Consider the following 7,102-nt stretch of genomic DNA (forward strand, 5'->3'; position numbering starts at 1 on the left):
CATGTAGCCTAGGGATATCATTGGCTTGGACACAGGACTCCAACCTTTGTATCCAAGGTTTGATACCTTTCCCACCAAATACCAGTTCTACAGTGAACACTCAAAGCTATTAGCAAAGAAACCCATTTATCCAATTTGATAGACAAACACAATTATAGAAAGTAAACAGAAAATATATGCCAGATAATAGAAAGTGAAGAAGTCCTCCCATTAAGATTGAGATAACTCTGCTCAATCAGGAGAGAGTCTCAGATATCACCCAACAGGAAGTAGCCCAAAGTCTCTACAGTAGCAACCTAGAGATAGGGACATGATGGAGACTGTCAGCTCCTCTCATGTTAGCTTCTTCCAAAGTTTTTCACTTTAGCAACCTGAGGTGGTATTGGTATCTTCCATCTTCTCTCTTGAAGCTGTGTGATGAATAAAAAGTCTGAGAGATAGAATTTCTAGGTAATTAACAATTATTTTATTAATTATGGTAGCAAATAGTTAATAAAATGTTGGTTATTTGGCTTTTTCTCAGAAACCAAAGACAGCTCACGGAGGCCACTCGGCATTTATATACCCTTGGAAGACTGGGTGTTCCTGACAGGTGGAAATCAACTCTGATTGGTTAACAATTAATGAGAGAATGACTATTATGAGAGGTGGGCCTATTATAATGAGGGGCTAGGTATGTGACTCTGATCATGTCACTCAAAGACAAGGCAAGACTCATTTCAAGCCAGACCACTCCCATCTTGAGCAATCTATACTAACTATACAATCTATACTATAGTATACTACCTATCTATCTATCTATACTATGCTAACTATACAAACTATACCAACTCGAACCCTAACCCTAACCCTGGTAGGGCTCCCCGACTCTGTGGCCTTAATTTCAGGAGGGGGCTTCTACCCTCTATCCTCTACCCAATCAGTGAACAATGAACCGAGGGTGGGGTAAGAATTCCACCTAGATTAGATCGTCTTTGTAAAGTCTTCTAGTTGGGTGAGGTAAGAAGCATGTACCCAGGGGATCTGGGCAATCTCATCTATCAGCAATGACCTTCACAAAGATTAGGCTTTGGATGGGAAAACACTCTGGATCTCCCTAATATTAATTGGTTATTAATAACCATTTCTCTTAGCTGGAAGCCAGAAGAGCCTGAAGTAATTTCAGAACCTGAAGAGACTGAGGAGAGCTGTGGAAATTCAAGGCAGTCCAAGGAGACTTGAAGAAAGTAGAGCTCTCCTACCCCTTGGGTCACATTAGAGTTTGAACGCTTTTTAAAAAATTATGTTTTATCTTTCAAGAAATGCCTTCAAACATATCCGAGTCTCCCCTACCCTTAAAAAACCCTCATTAGACTATGCCAAACACTCAAGATATCCTATTTCTTCCCTCTTTTTCTCAGCCTCTCAAATTCTTTTTCTCAAATTCCTTGAAAAAGTGACATACATTTAACTTCCTCCGTTTTCTCTTTTCTCATCACTCCTTTCTGACTTGGCACCTTATCACTGGACAGACGCTGCTTTCCCCAAAGCAACCAAAGATCTCTTAATTGCCAAATTTGAGGGTACTTTCTCAGTCCTCATCCTTCTTGACTTCTCTACTACATTTGAAAATGCTCACCACCCTTTGCTCCTGGATCTTCTCTTCTTTCTGGCTTTTTGAGACACTTTTCTCTCTGGGTTCTGCTCCTATTTGTCTGACTGCTCTTTATTAATCTCTTCTTGCCACATCACAATTCCATTGACTTTCTTTTGCCTCCAGATCATATATAAACTCCTTAGCTTTAAAGCTCTTCATAACAATGAATGTTTCCCAAGGTTCTGTTCCAAGCTTTCTTCTTTTCTCTGTCTATACTCTTTCTCATGGTGACCTCATCAGCTCCTGTGGATTTAATTATTATTTCAATTCAGAGGATCTACACAATGTATCCAACCCTAGACTTTCCCTAAACCTTAGGTTTGCATCACCAACTATTCAAAGAATATTGCAAGCTGGATATTGGAAAGACATCTCAAACTTGACATGCCCTAAACTGAACTCATTATCTCCCTTCTCCCTCAAACATCCCTTTCCCAAACTTCCCTTTTTTCTGCAGAAAACAACACCATTCTTTCAGCTTCCCAGGTTTATCACCTCTATATTATCAGTGAATCCGTCTCTCCATTGCATAGGTGACTAATATTGATTGATTTATTCTGTTTATTAAGCCACCTCTATTTATTTAAAGCTAGTTATAAGATGCCCAATGAATTGCTCAGTCTTAATCATAGGCTTTAAACTAAATGCTAAAAAGATCTGGAATGACATTACACAAAGGCTGAAGAAATAGCTATCTATAAATTATCAAGCAAGTTTAGAACCAGAGTCACTTGAGAGTGTGGCTTGCTACAGTCCCTGAGAAGGAACCTCCTGGGGAGAGATTTAAGGCTGGAAGATCAATTAGAAGGCAGGTGCAGTAATCTGAGAGGTGATGCATGCCTGACCTGTATGAATAGAGAGAGGAGATCAGAAGAGATTCTGTAGCAGTAGAAATGGCAAGATTTGTGTCACCCACATAAGCTCTGAGGCTCCTTATCCCAATTCCCACTCATAAACATGTCAGAGCAAGATTACACTCCTTCAGGTTTCCAGGGGGTATTCCAGAGAAATAAGTGGTGATTCTCCAATGCCTTCAAAAATTTCCCTAAGCTCTCTATTGCCTCTAGAATTACATGAAATAAAAACTATAAATAGAAACTCTTCATTGCGACCCTGAAAGCGATTTGCAGAATTATTTCATGCTATTCTCTTTCAGGTACTATATGTTCCAGCCAAACTGGCTTACTTAATGTTCCCTAAATTTCTAATTTCCTCTTCTTCCTCTGAGTCTTTTACACAAACCATCCCCCAATGCCTGGAATGCACTTGTTCATCTACTTTGTCTAAGATGTCATCAAGGATCACTTCATGTCCTACCTACAACAGGAAGTCTTTCTGACCCTTCTAGATTCTACAACTCGGTCCTCCCTAAAGTTGTTTTGTATTTACTTATCTGTGTTTATGGTGTATTCCTGAGTATATTGTAAGCTCCTTAAGGACAAGAAAAAATTTCTTTTATTTTCTCTTTGTAGCCTCAGCACCTGACAGAGTGCCTTATACATAGTAGGCACTTAATAAATGACTACTGAATTTACTTAAATTGGAATTAATTTCAGTCCTGGCATAGGGCCATCTATGTAGATACTGACTATGCTTTACCATTAGAAAGGAAACTTTAGGAGGTGACTAGAACCCAGACCCTCATGCCCAATTTGATGTCTAATTAAAGTGTTTGAATGAGGAGAAACAAATGTAGCAGGGTTGTGATGAGATTTTATATAAAACTGTCTCCTTAAAAAGGATAGGCAGTTTAGGTAATTGCTCATCATTTCTCAAGAATTTCTGGGCAACTTGCATCGTGTGAATCTCATCCTCTGCAAAGTTATTCTTAACTCATTTATCTGAGAGACATCCTGAAATATCTTCACTTCTTTCAAGTGCCCAGTTCTTGTAATGAGCAACAGTGAACCCTGAGCCAATAGCACTGTTTCATAATAACATGTGGGTTGGTGGGGGCTCAGTCAAGCAGACAGGCTCACAGATGCTTTTGTGCATTTCAGCAAGGACTGGCTCAGGCAGCTCCTTTTGGGAGCCCAACAGAATACCTTTTTTATGCAAGAAAAAAAATCTCTTACTGAAACATAGCTCCTCTACCTCTCTCCCTACCTCATCTCACCAATTGAAATGCTAACCTTTCTACAGAATCTGCAGATGAAAATAAGTCACAGGATGGAATGAATAAGGACATTCTCACCTTCCCAGTGTCCCTCCTTGTCATTTCAGTAATCCTTTAACCAAGAGCAGCTGGGACAGCATGGTATAGTGAAAAAAACATAGGACTTGGAGTCAAAAGAATGGAATTGGAGCCCTGGCTCCACCACTTATCATATATATGATCTTGGGCAAAACATTTAACTTCCCTAAGCCTCTCCAAACCTCAGTTTCAACTGTACTTGACAGAGGGTCAGAAATTTATTCTTCCTGGTGGGTTATACAGATGATGTATAGATGTTCCTTGTCTATAGAAGTTTCCAGTCTAACACGTGGAACTTTGGGAGCCAGTTTCTCGCCACGAAGTCTCAAGGGTTGGTACCGTGGGATGATAAGGGTTCTAAATGATGGCTAAGATAGAAAAATTGACCATAAGACACTACGCAACCATCTCTCACACACTTTTGCTTGGTGGTTGTGAGAGAGGAGGACTGCTTTGAGTGGTTGGGAAAGCTCTTCACAGACGCTGCCCTCTTTCTTACCTGGTGTTTATGGGTTCATGATCACAACACTTTGGTTTCTTTTCTGTTCATGTTCCAAAAGTGGCATGTCCAGGTGACCTGATGAGCATGGGAGATCCAGCAGTTCCGTTAGAGGGCACACAGTGACTGGAGTAGATAGCAGAATCCATTGGAGCTGGTAGCAGTAGCCACAAGAATGGGAAGGTGACTGAGCAGAAACTTTGATATAGGTCCTCTGAGGCAGCAGTGTTGTCGGTCTAGGGACACTGCATTATTAGCCTATCACAACAGCTGCCAAGCCTAGTAAGGAGTCAGTGAAAGGTGGCTTGACCTATTGGAGAACCAACCTGATCTATCACTAGATATAGCAAAGTTATACCTAAGGGGAAATTCATGAAGACTTTACAAACAGAGGAGAGGACATGCAGGACCCAGGATGGGAGTTGGGGGAGGGTTACTCCTTTGCCATACATATTCTCTACAAGTGTAATTCACTGCCATCATGCTTTAAATTTGAACCCACTCTTCCCACTGTACTTGTGTGTATGAGGGAAAGGCCATGTCTTTTATTTGAGAGGAATGCTTTGGATCAACTACGCTTTTTCACAAATCCCTTTAATAAAAGTTGATGGAGTTAAAAAGTATGATGTAATAGATAAAGAGCTGACTTTGAAGCCAGGAAGAACTCTGTTTAAATCTTGCCTCTGACACATGCTATATGACCCTGGGGAAATCACATCACCTCTTCTTTCTCAGGCTAGAAGTTATAGAGAAGGTGATGACCTGAATTCATAAATTTTCTCAACTGGAAGTTCCCTACTACTCACAGATCTACTACTCATCTCTAGACCTATCCTTACCACTATCCCTAGTGGAATTTGATTGGTGGTTGATTGATAATGGGAAGCACACCAGTGTAGGCTCACAAGCAAGAGCACTAAAATCTACAGCCCCACAGGGTTATTGTAGAACTCTGAGAGGAACAGCAGTCAGTTGAACAATTTGGGAACCTTAACCCGTGAGTGCAATGGCCCAGTTGGCAATATCTCAGGGTGGGGAGAGACCAGCCTATTTCAGCGATTCCCAACATCAGGCCACCAAAGATGCTGGAGCCATCGCTGGCTTCAATATGCTCCAAATCATCGGTGAGCCAACTGGGGCTGCTATTGCTTATGGCTTGGACGAAAAGGTTGGTGCCAAGAGAAATGTGTTGATCTTTGATCTTGGAGGTGGTACTTTCGATGTCTCCATTCTTACCATTGAAGATGGCATCTTTGAGGTCAAGTCCACAGCTGGGGACACCCACTTGGATGGGGAGGACTTTGACAACAGAATGCTCAACCATTTCACTGCTGAGTTCAAGCAAAAGCACAAGAAGGACATCAGTGAGAATAAGAGGGCTGCTCACCATCTTCATACCACTTGTGAATGTGCAAAGTGTACCCTCTCTTCCAGTAACTAGGACAGTATTGAGATTGACTCCCTCTATGAAGGTATCAACTTCTATACATCAATCACCCGAGCCCATTTTGAAGAGCTGAATGCTGATCTCTTCCGTGGCACACTGGACCCTGTGGAAAGGGCCTTAAGAGACGCCAAGCTAGATAAATCACAGATTCATGACATCATCCTGGTGAGTGGTTCCACTGAAATTCCCAAAATCCAGAAGCTTCTGCAAGACTTCTTCAATGCCAAGGAGCTTATGGTACCAGCTGTCCAGGCTGCCATTTTGTCTAGTGATAAATTTGAGAATGTGCAGGACTTGCTGCTGTTGGATATCACTCCTCTTTCCCTTGGAATTGAAACTGCTGGTAGAGTTATGACCATTTTGATCAAACATAATATCACCATCCCCACCAAGCAGACACTTTACCACCTATTCAGACAAGCAGCCTGGTGTGTTTATTCAGGTTTATGAAGGTGAGAGAGCAACGACAAAGGATGACAACCTGCTTGGCAAAATTGAGCTCCCAGGAATCCCCCCAGCACCCTAGATTGAAGTAACATTTGACATTGATGCAAATGGCATCCTCAGTGTTTCTGCTGTGGATAAGAGCACAGGCAAGGAGAACAAGATCACCATCACCAATGACAAAGGACGTCTGAGCAAAGAAGACATTGAGCGCATGGTCCAGGAGGCTGAGAAATACAAGGCTGAGGATGAGAAGCAGAGAGACAAGATGTCTTCTGAGAATTCTCTTGAATCTTATGCTTTCAACATGAAGGCCACCGTAGAGGATGAGAAACTGCAAGGCAAGACTGGGGATGAAGACAAACGGAAGATCCTTGACAAATGGAATGAAACAATCAGCCAGCTGGATAAGAACCAGACTGCTGAGAAGGAAGAATCTGAGCATCAGCAGAAAGAGTTGGAGAAGGTCTGCAAACCCACCATTACTAAGCTGTACCGGAGTGCAGGGGGCGTGCCAGGAGGCGTGCCTGGTGGGTTCCCAGGGGGTGGAGCAGCCCCATCTGGAGGTGCTTCTTCTGGACCCACCACTGAAGAGGTCGCCTAACACTCCAGAAGAAAGAGCATTCCACGCAGCTTTCCAAAAACTGAAGGACTCAAATTTGTAGCCAAGGCAGTAGAGGTTTAAAAGTAACATTTAAGCTACCGTGTAAAGCTGGGCATTCTGAATACTAGAAAGTGTGAGGAGGGAGAGAAATGAACAACACTCCACTTAATCAGTACTGTAAACAAGTGGAAATGCAATTCTTATCCTGGAGAATAAAATCTATTTAAAATTGGCACCATAAAAAAATACTTGATATTTGTTCCATCTATCCCTTAGAT

The 7,102-nt window shown here is 41.9% G+C and overlaps 1 pseudogene; it reads left to right on the plus strand.

Moving 5' to 3' along the window:
• Window positions 1–5,335: 5,335 nt before the first annotated feature.
• On the plus strand, window positions 5,336–6,824 carry LOC118857933 (annotated as a pseudogene).
• The last annotated feature ends 278 nt before the right edge of the window (window positions 6,825–7,102 follow it).

Source organism: Trichosurus vulpecula, chromosome 7 (assembly GCF_011100635.1).
Source record: "Trichosurus vulpecula isolate mTriVul1 chromosome 7, mTriVul1.pri, whole genome shotgun sequence".
NCBI classification, from domain to species: domain Eukaryota; kingdom Metazoa; phylum Chordata; class Mammalia; order Diprotodontia; family Phalangeridae; genus Trichosurus; species Trichosurus vulpecula.